The sequence below is a fragment of the Convolutriloba macropyga genome, chromosome 6, assembly GCF_964194025.1.
Source record: "Convolutriloba macropyga chromosome 6, txConMacr16.3, whole genome shotgun sequence".
In the NCBI taxonomy this organism is placed as follows: Eukaryota; Metazoa; Xenacoelomorpha; order Acoela; family Convolutidae; genus Convolutriloba; species Convolutriloba macropyga.
In genome coordinates, this window is record NC_134473.1 from 53,063,250 (window position 1) to 53,077,449 (window position 14,200).

Consider the following 14,200-nt stretch of genomic DNA (forward strand, 5'->3'; position numbering starts at 1 on the left):
AAATTACATCGGCAACGCTGGCAATTACCTTCGTTTGAGGAAAAAAAAATTGTCTTTGAATCGTGTTTTGGGATGTCAATTTCTCATTAGAAAAAAATTTCTCTGCCTGAAGTGAAAATTTACTTGTCCAAACTGCTTGATTGTATCAATTTTAAAATTGTCTGAAGCTTCAACAATTGCCTAACGGTATCTTCTTTGGCATACCAACTTTTTGATTTATAAAACAAGACCAATATTGTGCTACTTTTGACTAGATTGCATTTTACTGACATTTTTTTCACTTGGAGTCGATCCCTTTAGATACAAAAACTTCTGATTACCTTTTAGTAGAACATTAAGTGACAACTCCACAGTAATTTTTCTAAAAAATATATTCCCAAGTCTTTGAAGTATCGTTCCTGTGAGAGGGCCCCATTGGTGGAAAGACTCAAACCTGGCTTGATTTAATATTTGTCGTAACGAAAGTAGCGTGTTTTTAAAATTATCGAAATTGAAGTTCAATCAATTCTCCTGGCTCCAAACAATAGCATTCTCAGCATCTTTTTCGACCCGCATTCTCTCGTCCACACTGCTGATCCCTGTGGTGCAATCGGTGTATAGATAGCAATAATTGACAATTACTCTGGGTAGGCTATTTATATAAACGGAGAAAAGAATCACTGTAAAATTTGATCCTTCAGGCCCACCACTGGTGATTGGTCAAAAAATTGATTTTCTTCAAGATATTACAACTCTTGGCTGTCGATCACTTAACTATGATTCAAAAAAGAAAGCACTATCAAATCCCATTCCGCATAATTTGAAAAGCATGATAATATAAGTGATGGTATCAAAGGTTTTTGCTATGTCGAGATACACTATCATCGGAATTTTGTTCGCCTCAAGTAACGCATACAACCTGTTGCAGTTGAGAAGCAATTGAGTGATGGTTGAACATTTTTTTCTTAAACCTGTGTTCTTAAACATGTTGCTCTTGAACAAGTTTTCTTGAACAAGTTGCTCTTAAACATATTGCTCGAGTCAAAGCTTTTGTTGCAGAAAGATCGAGAGCTGTTTATACACCTGACGCTCGAATAGTAGTGACATGGAACTAAGCATAGCAATCGGCCGGTAGTTCTTGATATATAACTTGCTACCGCTTTTGAAATAGGGTCGTACATAGGTTCGTAAACTGGGAAACTCACATTTGCACACACAGCCACTGAAAATAAAAAAAGAGATTCGAAATAAACGGAAGAGCAGACCTCAGAAATTTTGGGCTGATTCCAACGAAAGAGTTAGCACCACTACGTTTGTTTTTGTTTTTGATTTCCTCGCTCAAAGCCGCTTTGTTACATTGAATGTCATCAAGATATATTTCTGGTTTATCATGTAATGGAATAACAATTTCAGAATTGTCTTGAACAAAAACAGAAGCGAAATAATTGTTAAAGTATCCTACAATGCTCTTGTATCCAAAAACTTCCTTTTCCGAGTACACAATTTTCTCAGGCAGAGATGGTTCTTTCGGTATTTGTCTTTTGTTTGCTGACTAGACCTTAAATTTTTCAACGAAATTTTTCATGTCATTATTTAAATAAGTCGATAAATGTTACCTGAGTCATGAAAATTTCTGTGCGTTTTGTGTATTTTTCAAGGCAGTTCTGAGTCTATTTTCTAAATCGATGATGTTAGAGGACATGTAAAAAGGCGCTTTGGTTCATCTTTACATTTTCAGTGAAATTGCAATCGAAGACGCTAGTTCTAATTTACGGTAAAAGGAGTCCACAATATGATCAATAGAGTTAAATCGAGACATTAGAAAACTAAAATTGATAAAAAATTTGTCCCAATTACCTTTGCCAATATTTAAACGTTTTTATTGTTGACAACACTTCTTGCCTAGCATATTCAATCGAAATTTCAGCTAACAAATACAGCTAACAAATTCGTGATCTGAGAACGAATTTTCCTGTTATATTTCTCTACACAAATTAGCATTATTTGTAACAAAGATGTCCAATGAGCTTGCACGAGATTGCAGTAAAGAAATAGTCAATTTTCTGAATTTCTATAAAACTGCCTTTCCGTATGAACAGTTACTGCTTAATGCAAGCCAATCTGTGTGAGTGAAGTTAATGTCACCATTCAAAACGATAGTGATGGAGTCAATGGATCTTTGATTTTCTTGGGCATCTCGTAGAATCTCCTGAATCATTTTGCGTGAGAAATCGGCACCGAGTCTATATTTGCTCTCAGCTGGGGGATTATATTGGGTGATAACAACGATTTTAACCTCCTTGAAGACGTGGTATTAATATAAGGGGTTTTGCACAAACGTAATCAAACTGTATCCACCATAGTCTTTACGCGTTTTTTCTCTGTCAAATCATTTGAAAAGCCACATATTGAAGCCAAAAATAATTTTTGGTCTCCATTTTTGGTCTTCTTCTATAATTGATTAGTTGGTTCCAAAATCAACAGATTCAATATGTTTGTTCCAATTGGTTTCACATTCACATTTCTGTCCAGGGTTTGCACTCGAACAAATTTGTTAATATGTACGAGTGCGTATTGGGCCTCCAAGTTTAGTTCATACAAGTAGAGGCACTTTATCGGGTCGAACACAAACATAATACGGCAGACACATGTGAGGCGCTCTTTAAGAATAACCTTTCTGCCGCCCTTTTTCAGGGCCCCACTTTATCGGGTTGCGTTGCATGTACTCGCTACTAGGACACTTGGAGTATTGGCAAAGAGTACTTACTTAATGCCATTTCGGATGGTGACGTTCTCATTCAAACGCAAACAAACACGGCCTGATGTTACACGAAGGTCCGGCCCTTAACGGGTGAACTTAAAGACTGATTTCCTGGCGTGTGAGTTAATTGTCGGACAAATTCAGTGCCGCACTTCCTTCAATATTGCTTCCTGAAAATGAGGGCGGTAAGGAAGGAAATGCTAAACAACTGAGAAAGGTTATTAAAGAAACGCCTCATGTGTCTGACGTTTTATGTTGGTTACTTCGAGTAAATATTTCAGTTAAAATTTGATTGTTTTGTGTTTTATCATGACAATTTAATGATCAAATTGATCTATTTTTTATTTGCATAGGCGATTTTAACGATAGAAGAGGGCAACTATTTAGCTATGTTGTGAAGAAGAGCAAAATGCATTTATTTTTAAATGAGTAAAACAAACGTTCCTGGTAACCAGTGAACGGAGAAATACTTTTGATCCAAACAAACGCTTTGGGTGCAGAGACCTTATAATAACTAGAACATCCGTTCGCATTCGATTTAAAGAGCTGGAGAAATGTTTAAAAGTCAATTACTAAACTACAGAACACGTTTTCACTATGTTGCTTTATTTACTTATTCACAAATGTTTTTGTTGTGTGATCATCCGATGATCAAGAATTTGTCACTTCACATTCATTTTCCGTACGATTCCTTGTGCAGGTAGCAGACAATACAATCTTCTCCGCCCCGTTTCTATTGTTCGTTTCGCAGATTTTTAACCAAAAATACTGCTGCTTTGACACTTTTCTGGTGCAAAGACGTCCGCAGACTGAAGACCTTGAAGACTGCAATTAGATCCCAAAGACTGCGCTCGAAATTGCCTCTGATCAGACTATTGTGAGCTGGAATGTCACCCCTGATCAGACTAGTGTCCGCTCTGATCAGACTGAATTGCGCTTAAAAAAGCCTCTGATCTGAATGAACTGAGCTCGAAAATGCCGGTGATTACACTATAGTGCGTTCAAAATAGTCTGATCAGAAATTGATTTTGAATTGAACAAATCTCTCAATATTGCTATAAAATATTCATTTCATGAAAATTTGTTTTTTCAATCTCGTTTTTAACTAAGCAAAATCCAATTCAAAAAGAATGGCTGATGAAAAGGAAATCCAAGTGCCAAGTGCGGAAACATTTTAATTGAGTATGCCTAATATGTTTTTAACCAAACATATTAATTTTGACAGCTTTGCATACAAACGTCTTGATCTACAGTGATCCTAAATCTTTCCATGAGGACAAAAACAGAACAAAACTTAGTGCAATGCACTAATATCGGTTAAAATTCTGACATCCACACAATGAGGTTCGAGTCCCACCAACGTCATCAAACATTTAATATCCTGAAAATTTATTTTTTTTGTTTTAATTAATTAACAGTACTTGTTACTTACCTTGTGATAATGAAAGTTGCCGATCACACCATCTCCTACGAGGCTAGCCATGTATCCGATCCATTATCTGTTTGAAATGCCAAGTTCAGCCAGTAGAAGCCCTCCATGGTGCTTGAAATGGCTGAGTGCGCCGGATGCAAAAGAAGTCTTTAATACAACAGGAACAGAAACTCAGTTTTAACGAGAACTTTCTGCTTCAATACTTTTTTTTAAACTGAAGCTCTTTCTTAGTATGTATTAAACTTCTTTTAACGAATGGTTGTACATAAATTGTGTAATTGTGGATCCTAAATCTTTCCATGAGTCTTGGATTGATCCATAAACTAAATTCAATAGGGCCAAAAGTATCCCTCATAGAGTGTAAAACTCTTTCTTATCAGAGACAAACGTATACGTCAAGATAAACTCTGCTATCAGTAAAAGTTTTTAATCGGTTTCCCAAAATGAGAGCCTAAATCTCACAGTTCGTTGACTATTTTGCCTTATATTACAGATCACGTTCAACAAAACTAATTCAAGGAACTTTTCAATCATCGCTAAACATCTTTCTTAACTGGTGCGATTTATTCAAAATCAAGATCAAAACTCAATCTCAAAAATTCCTCAAAGAAACACTTGGCGCTAAAATTGAACATCAAAGTGGTGCCCACTGGTAAGACAGAATCAATAAAATTCCTTGATATCACTCTCAACCGTCATTGAAAGTGCATAGAACACTGCAACAACCTAGTACTAAGAGCAAACAGCAGAATATTCCAACTCTGGAGGCTATGCAAATTAAAAATCAATGCAGAAAGTCTGCTCCAAGTCAACAAATTTTTCATTCGCCTTCTTGTTCTTGTGCGCAAGTGCCTGCTGGCTAGACCACTCCAAAGCGCCCGTCAAAAAAATCAAAAAAATCAAAATGGAGCTCTAAGAATTTTCCTCCGAAAACCAAGATTGTACTGAAACCAAAAACTCCACGAAGAAGCAAATATACCACCGGTCAAAGAAATGCACTTAATTTAGAAAGAGGTTATATTAATTGGGGAACCAAAAACATGATACAGTCCATCGTAGACTTAATAAACCAAAAAAAGACAATGACAACTCAGCACGTGCAAAAGTACTCTTGATCATCTCATTCAACTTCAATTTTTTTTCAGCAAAACAGACTAGAGGCATTAGTAACTGATCAAAAAAAATTGAATATTAGGACATAATAGGCTAAGGCCCCAGTGCACCCAACACACCAATAACCATTCATTTGCAGAACTGTTTTCAAAAAACAACATAAAAACGAAAAAAATGAAAAATGAACCACAATTACTAATTAAATACAAGTAAAAACAGATCATTGGTAAGAAAAAAAGAAGAACGCCGACAAAATACCAATTCAATGTAATGGCCTTCCACCAAGGCACTCCAAACTCATAGCACATCAACGCAGTTGCAAAGCCACTAAATCGAATTAACCAAATCGTAAGCGACTACGGTTCGTTTCTAATTCGGACAATTTCCTTTTTTCCTATGTAAAAGCTTTTTCTATCAATAGGTCTATGCAGTTAACGGCGCAAAACAAAATGAAAAAGACCAACAAACTAACAGAACGCACAAAAATCGTGCAACTCAGTGGTATGAAGGTTAATCCTCAGCTCTGCTTCACTAGTTTACCTACTTTTGTCTTCTTATTGCAAATCAAACTAAAGCATTTTCTATTTTCACCAATCGAACTAAAGCGCATAAGGCCAGCCGCTAGTCTGGAGAATTTGCAGCCTTAAACATGATTCTTCAATCTATCCTATTTACATTAGATAATCTTTTCCTCTCCCTTTTGTTTTTCTTCTCAGTTCGGTCAGCCGCTCTCCTAATCAAACAGGGGCTGAACTGATCAATTGTTTTTAAAACACTCTCAGCATAATGAGGATCGGCATACGCAATCTTTGTTTCCTTCCCATCTTCCATTTTTATCATGTCTTTTACTACATTCCATCGATTATTCAAGAGCATACAAAATCTCAATTAGATCACGAAATAGTCTAATTATGTGCTACGTGTGTTTTGGTTCCTTGGTTGTTTGGTTTAGGTCGGCATACCACTTTTAATCAAGCACTTCTTACTTCTGTAAATTTTATTCATCGAAGCAAAAACAACGCTTGTAATATTTTCTTTTCTCCCCTTTATATCACTAACTTTAAGCGTTTGTCTTTCTTAGACTAATGGTTGTTTTTTAATAAAAAAACGCGGTTACTTTATTTCGGTCGGAAAACTAAGTATCTGCTTTAAATTTTAATTCGCAATGCAATCGGTGAAGAAAAAGCGAAAGCCATGTGGTATTCTACATTGATTTTAGCTCGGTCAGCTAACACGTCTGTGGTACGGTTGTACCGTATTAAGTTCATGTTTGATTACTTAGTACTAAATTAATTTAAGTTTGCCCTTGTCAGGCTAAAAGTCACATTTCACATATAATTAATTTACCGCCGACTAATAAGTCAACTTTTCAGTTTTGTTCATATCTCCTACTTTTGATTATTTATTCATTCTCTAGAATCTTGTCATTGAATTCAGTTGCTTCAATCTACTCTGTTTTGCACTAAGCGCAATCCTATCGGATTCGAGGAGGAAATCCACACTCAATAATTTTGTCTGTAATCGCAGCACGATTGCTAAGTAAATCTAAAAGTGGTAATCCCACAACTTAGTAAAACTTGGATTCGCACCTCGAGTCCATTCAACAAATTCTAAGTGGATTTGTGACACGAATCGTATCTCTACAGTCAGGGATATCACATGGCGCAGTCAGCAACTGAAGAACGTGCACTCCTGGGAATCTAGCCCTTTTGGGAAAAACCAACACTTGAACCTCCATTGCGATGGGATCGATGGCAGATCATGCTGAAATTAGCTATCATGGCTAAAGAAGGCACTTCAATTGATATTCTTCTTGAAGATCCGCCAGACAAAGTTATTCTACCTCCAGAGCCTTTATACGAAGCCGACGTTGAAAACAGCACAGCTCAAAGCGAACGAGACCGACGAATCCGTAATGAGCAGCTGAAGAACTCGTGGTTAAACCATTGTCAGAAAATAGAACTCTTAGGTATACTTTGTGGTGAAAAACCCTGGAAATATTGTGATAACAAAGCCGTCTCCTTAACGTATCACAGTTTGGGAATTGGGGGTCGACGAATATTTGGTTCCCAAGAACCAAATATACAGATTGATCCATTAACCACAAAGGCTCTCTGGGAAAGTCTTGATAGAGTGTTTACTAAACATCACATTTGACCGTTACACTTTTCTCACTAGAAAGCAAAGGAAGGTCGAGCCTGTGGAAAAGTTTTATGGTTGCCTTCGGGAATTATCTTTGAATTGCGATTTAGGAAGCCACGAGGAGTCGATCATTCGTGACGTCTTCATAGCTAATATGCAAGATGGCGAAATCCAAAGAGAACTGTTAAAAGAAACGCGAACGGCTAAAAAAGCTCTTTAAATTTCTATGAACATTGAAATGGGAATACAAAATCAACTAAAAAAATATGGGTCTCCAGCTTTGACAACTACAAGTGAAATTACAAGTCAGACGATAAATAATGTTCAGGGATCGTGGAATAGATCACGAGCGCCGACAAATCAGTTTGTCAAGCCAACAATTTGTCCAAATTGTGGCTACGGTTGGTCCCATTTCATAGACAAAAATGTCCTGCCCGTGGCAAGAACTGTAAAAATTGCGGAATTACCAACCACTTTGCAAAAGTTTGTCGAAAAAACAAAGAACCTATTAAACCCAAACCCAGAGTGAATTATGTAGATGACTCAGTTTCAGAGGCGGCCACAGTAGGTACGTCAGCAACAGCGGCTGATCAAGTCAATAGTATAAATAGACTTCTACAGCAGCAGAGCATCTACGACGCGAACTATGACTCGGACTACGATGATAACGATGATAATTGTGTAGCGGCGATTTCAATTCAAAATAACGCTCGTAAGGTGGAACCATTAAATTTAGACATTTGTGTCGTGAATGCAAAAACCAAGGCATTGGTGGATTCGGGAAGCGTATGTACTATTGTAAACAAAAGCCTAGCAGACACAGTGGTGTCCGGGTGCAATGAAAGCTATTGGGTACAGTCACCAGAAATACATGACTTGAAAACTTTCTCTAGTGATATAATCAAGATTGTTGGCGTGATCAATACATCAATCAAATGTAATGATTGGATAGCCACGGGCGTTGATGTAACAGTAGTGGAAGACGGTCACAGATTCATCATTGGACAAGATCTTTTTCCAAAGCTGGGTCTTTCTCTTACTCAGTTGAAACAAGTTGCAAATATTGATCAAAACCAATGACTAATCAAGAAACAGATAGCATTTGATTTTCCAGATCTCGTCACCCGCATCGGTAAATCTTTAAAACATTCAGTCAAATCAACATTTCACAAGGAATTTACACCTACACATCAAAAAGGACGACGAGTTCCAATTAACTTACAACCACTAGTTAATATAGAACTTAAAAAATTGCTTGACGAAAAACACATAATAAAATGAAACAGTTGTTCAGATCAAATTTTTTTCACCTATAGTAATTACAATAAAAAGAGACAAAACAGTTAAACTAGCTCTAGACTCCAAAAATTTAAATAAATCCATCCACCAAAATAAATACCAAATGCCAAATATTGATAATTTAATTGACACAATTCAACAAAATTTGAATACATCCGCTTCACAAGAAACAGCATATTTTTCAACTTTGGTTTTGAAGTACGCATACAGTCAACTCAAATTAGACCCGGAAACGGCTCGGCATTGTAACTTCAAAATTATTAGCGGTGAGAGAACTGGAACATATCGCTTTATTACCGGTTTCTATGGATTAACTGATTTGCCAGCAGCATTCCAGAAAGTAACGGATTATACTTTAGTCGGACTCCAAAATACCTATTGTTTCCTAGATGACATTATAGTAGTTAGCCGTGGTTCTAAAGAAGACCACTTAAAATTAGTATATAAACGCTTAAAGAAATTAGATGAGGACATTTTACAAATAAACTTACCTAAATGTCATTTCGCTAAAACTTAGCCATTCGAGATCGAATGGCTAAGACATAAATTTAGTCAACCAGGAATTGCACCACTTGAGTCAAAACCAGCGGCAATCGCTTCCCTATCAGCACCTAATAATCTCAAACAACTACGATCATTTTTAGGTTCTATCCATTACTTAGGAAAATTCTTTCCTAATCTATCCCAATTGCGCCACCCTCTTCGACCACTACTAAAAAAGAACACAAAATTTGTTTGGAACACTGAACATGAAACTCACTTTCAAGCAATTAAAAATAAAGTCGCAAATGCAACAGAAAATACACATTATAATCCGCACTTGGAGACGCGAATCAAATGCGATGCTTCTAGAGCGGGACTAGGAGCAGCTTTAGAACAACGCTAACCTACAGGTTGGCATACAGTTGCATTCGCGTCTCGTTTCCTCAACTCAAACGAGCAACGTTATAGTGTCAATGAACTTGAATTGTTAGGGGTTGTTTGGTCTGTAGAATATTTTAAACATTATTTGTTTGGCAAATCCTTCACAATTATTACTGATCATCGAACACTACTTTCTATTATGAAAGAACATCGATCAAATAAATCCTACAAAAGTAGACTAACAAGTTGGATAGATCGTCTTTTACCTTTTGATTTTAACATCAAACATATACCGGGTGCAAAAATGGGGCTGGTAGATTACATTTCCCGTCAACCAAATCAAAAAGCAAAAGTTACAAACAAAGACGATGAGGAATTTGCGGTAGCAACAATTACCCGCATTCGTGACGCTATTGCTGCAATTTTCGTAAATACCACACCACAAAACTGCCAATCACAGCACTTCAACAGCGTCACTCACACATTCCACACGTGCCTCGCATCCTCGCTTAACAAACTATTCCAATTTGCTTTCTGCCTTAAATCGTAATACAAATAAGTTGCTTCTTGAGAATTCTGCAAACGCAGCACCATTCCAATCTGGTTCAAATAATACTTCAAACTCAACTTCAATCCTTACTTGTTCAGAAATCCCTACACACGCATCACATATCCATACAATTTCCACTAACACAATGAGCAACATCACATCCAACCCACAAACTCCTCCTACACACAGCCGAGTCACATTTCAATCTATCCACAATTCAGCAGTGAACACGACGAGATCCTCTAACGAGGGTCAAAATTCACCAAACTTGGATTTGTCGAAAGAAGAAGTCTTTGAAAATAACTTGACACAGTTATTCACTAAAGGCTTCTTGGCTGTTCTAACAAGCAAAGATGCCGTCCTTAAAGAGGTACTTGATTGCATCCTCCAGAACGACCCCCAAAGATGTAAGGAAGTGAATCATTACATGCAGTCTTATTGGAGAGACCTCCATGTCCGCTCGGGTTGTGTCTGTATAGCTGAAAGGGTGGCGATTCCTCATTCTATTCAGGACGCAGTCTTCGAAAGCCTCCATCTAACACACCCGTTGGGGAATGATAACTCTCGGGCAGTACGCGTTCTGGCCGTACATGCACCGAGAAATCCTCAACAAGGCGGCTCAGTGCAAGCCTTGTGCTGATATCGGTAAGAATCTTAAGCCCGTTGTTCGGGCGTCCAAATGGAAACCATTGCAGACATGTACAGAGCCTAAAGAAGAAATACAAATTGATTTTGGAGGACCCATTACAGATGAAAAAGATCAAGATATTTATTTTCTTGCATGTATTGATCGTTTTTCCAAATTTCCCACTGTAGAAGTATTTGAAAAAGCTAATGGACCAAATGTACTTAAATTTTTAGATGACTACATTCACATACATGGTGTACCCCGAAATATTAGACTAGATCAAGCATGTTGTTTAATTGGTAACAAAGTAAAAACTTTCTGTAAACAACATAACATTAACATACTCACTGCCCCTGCTAATGATCATAGAGCTATAGGATTAGTAGAGCGTTTGATACAAACAATTAAAAGACGCTTAAGCTGCATGAAATTAGATAATAGAAATAAATCATTCACAATTAAAGAAGCAATAAAGTCAATAGTCTATCAATTACGTATTTGCAAACGAAAGACAACAAACGTAACACCTTTCCAAGCACATTTTGGAAGAAAGCCAAACACGCCACTAAGTAATATAAGTACAGTTCCAAAGTCATCTAATCTTTCATATGAAGATATTCTTCATCACTTTTTAGATGCTGATACCGTCCCAGTAGAAGACTATCTTGACGAAAACGGTTGGGTCACAGGAGATCGTAGTGATATCCTCATTGAAGAGGCAATGCAGAAAGCACAAGTGGATGCGGGACACCGCTACAATGGGGATCAAAATAAGTCCATTTCCCGTTTTATTGTGCATCCTAAATTAAACAACCCCATTCCTCGGACAGAACAGTCACTTGATCTCAAATTGGCCCGCAAAGTAACGAAGCGATCAAAACGGGACCTTCGGGGAATACGGGAGACTCTAGCAACGGGTAGTAGAGTCGTACGAACATCTGATACTACCACAGTCATTAAAGAACCTGGAGTACCCGAAGTTTGCGTACGAAATAGTGATATCGCCAAATTTGGCACTCGCGCAGAACGCAACACAGATGTTTGGGAGTATGCAAAACGCCGCCCTCTCCCCTATGAAAAAACCACGGAGGAAAAGATTTTGCAGCACACCAAAGAGCTCAAAAAGAAATTCCGTGGGGAAATCAAAATTCGTCACCACCCGACCCAATCAGACGCGGCCTCGAGAGTTTCGTCCGCTAATAGCAATATTTCAAAGGCGATGGCATCTCGAAAACCAAAAAGGCCCCACGTAGGAGGCAAACGTTCTAGAAATACTTCTGCAACCCTCAACACATCGAATGCTTCTTCTGTTGCTGCGTCTTCAGTAACATCTTCCAACGCATCACCTTCAACGTCCCGAAATAAACGAACCCGACGCGCCCCCGACTATTTCGGTTTCGAAAGTTCTGTGTGCTCAGTTAGCGACGACTCTGCCGCCCCTGCACGTAAGAAGCAAAAGCCTGAAAATCCAGTAATCGCGACAATAATACAAGAAGAGGCAGCTCAACCTCCTGCACCAGCGACCTATTATGAGCTCCAAGTAGTAAGTCTTCCCGCACCCCCTCCTGTTGGAACATGGTAACCCGAGAGTTATGACTGTAAGGACTATACGAGAGAAATAAGTATGAGCGTCTTTGACGCCGAGAATCAAATTTAAACTACAAGCAATTATGTTTAATTTGTTAAATTGTTGCTTGTGTTAATTCTAAACTAAATAATCCTTCATTTTTAATTTAAATATGGATTCGTATCACTTGTACGCTCATTTTGTGTTAATGTTCACCATTTATTTGCGTTTGTGTCTCAATTTCTTCAGTTAAATTTGATGCTGCATGTGTATCAATATTCTCAATGTTATTACTTTCGTGGATTCGCACTTCGATTGTGCCTCAGTTTATGTTTTCTGTTTGTGCTTTACAGTAAATGTTGAGAGTTTACATTGATTATATTCTCTAAGTTTAAGCCCCTCATTTCCATTGCCCTGTCATCATTCATTTGCAGTTACTATTTATACTAACCAGTACATATGTTAATATTATTCAAAATTTTTACACTATTGCAGTTTAAAAATTTCTCTCGAGCAGAGGATATGTGGTACGGTTGTACCTTATTAAGTTCATGTTTGATTACTTAGTACTAAATTAATTTAAGTTTGCCCTTGTCAGGCTAAAAGTCACATTTCACATATAATTAATTTACCGCCGACTAATAAGTCAACTTTTCAGTTTTGTTCATATCTCTTACTTTTGATTATCTATTCATTCTCTAGAATCTTGTCATTGAATTCAGTTGCTTTAATCTACTTTGTTTTGCACTAAGCGCGATCCTATCGGATTCGATGAGGAATTCCACACTCAATAATTTTGTCTGTAATCGCAGCACGATTGCTAAGTAAATCTAAAAGTGGTAATCCCACAACTTAGTAAAAGTTGGATTCGCACCTCGAATCCATTCAACAAATTCTAAGTGGATTTGTGACACGAATCGTATCTCTACAGTCAGGGATATCACAACGTCATTGAAAATGCACTCGTTGGTTCAAAACTCATCAAGATCACTTTCCTTTCTTCGTAATTTTCCGGACGTTTGCTGATCAGAAAATGACGAGAAAACAGAACTTACTTACTCTTTTTGCTTTAATCAATTAACAGTAGATATTACTTACCTTGCGATACTGAAACTTGCCGCTCACACTATCTTCAACGAGGCTAATAATCACGCAAATGTCCGTTTGATATGTCAAGTTCAGCCAGTTCAAGCCCTCCATGGTGCTTGGAATGGCTGTGAGGCAGCAGAATTCCTTTACTACAGCGAGAAACTCAATTTTGACATGAACTTTTTTCTCAACGTTACTTTTAAACTGAACTTCTTTCTTAAAATGTATTCAAATTCTTTTGCGGAATGGTTGTACATAAATTGCATAGTATATGCTTGATTCTAAATCTTTCCATGAGGGGACCGGCCTTTGCTATCAGCTGGTTAGCTTGACTATGATCACCCCCATCAGACTTACAGTGAGTTCTGATCAAAATTCTACTGTATTGTTGACTCTTAGCTGAGACATCTGTCAGTAGTAAAAAACTGCGCTTGACTTGGCCTCGCCTATGATCAGGTTAGTCTGCGCTTGAAACTGCCTCTGATCATACAGTCTGCGATCGAAGTGACCTCTGATCATACAGTCTTAGACCTAAGCGACCTCTGATCAGACAAGTTCCAGACCATTGTGCAGACATGTATTCAGATTTTGTGTAGCCTTCGTTTACGCTGTATTCTTTTCTTGTCGGTAAAGTTCTTATATACACAATTATCCCTTTCCGAAAAACAGCTGACGTACACTTGATAGAACAAACATTTTTTGAGAACTCAAGCTAGCTCTTGCCTTCCTTGTTCACTAAACCTATTTTAAAGGTTTTCGACCTTAAAAGTTCCAAG

At 37.6% G+C, this 14,200-nt stretch overlaps 2 protein-coding genes across 4 annotated transcripts in view; one reads left to right on the forward strand and one right to left on the reverse strand.

The window, feature by feature from the left end:
* Positions 1-14,200, forward strand: part of LOC142341755 (protein XRP2-like) — a 525,423-nt gene that overhangs the window by 305,247 nt on the left and 205,976 nt on the right. The window lies entirely within an intron of this gene.
* LOC142341757 (serine/arginine-rich splicing factor 4-like) overlaps positions 1-14,200 on the reverse strand; it is a 340,718-nt gene that overhangs the window by 261,025 nt on the left and 65,493 nt on the right. The window lies entirely within an intron of this gene.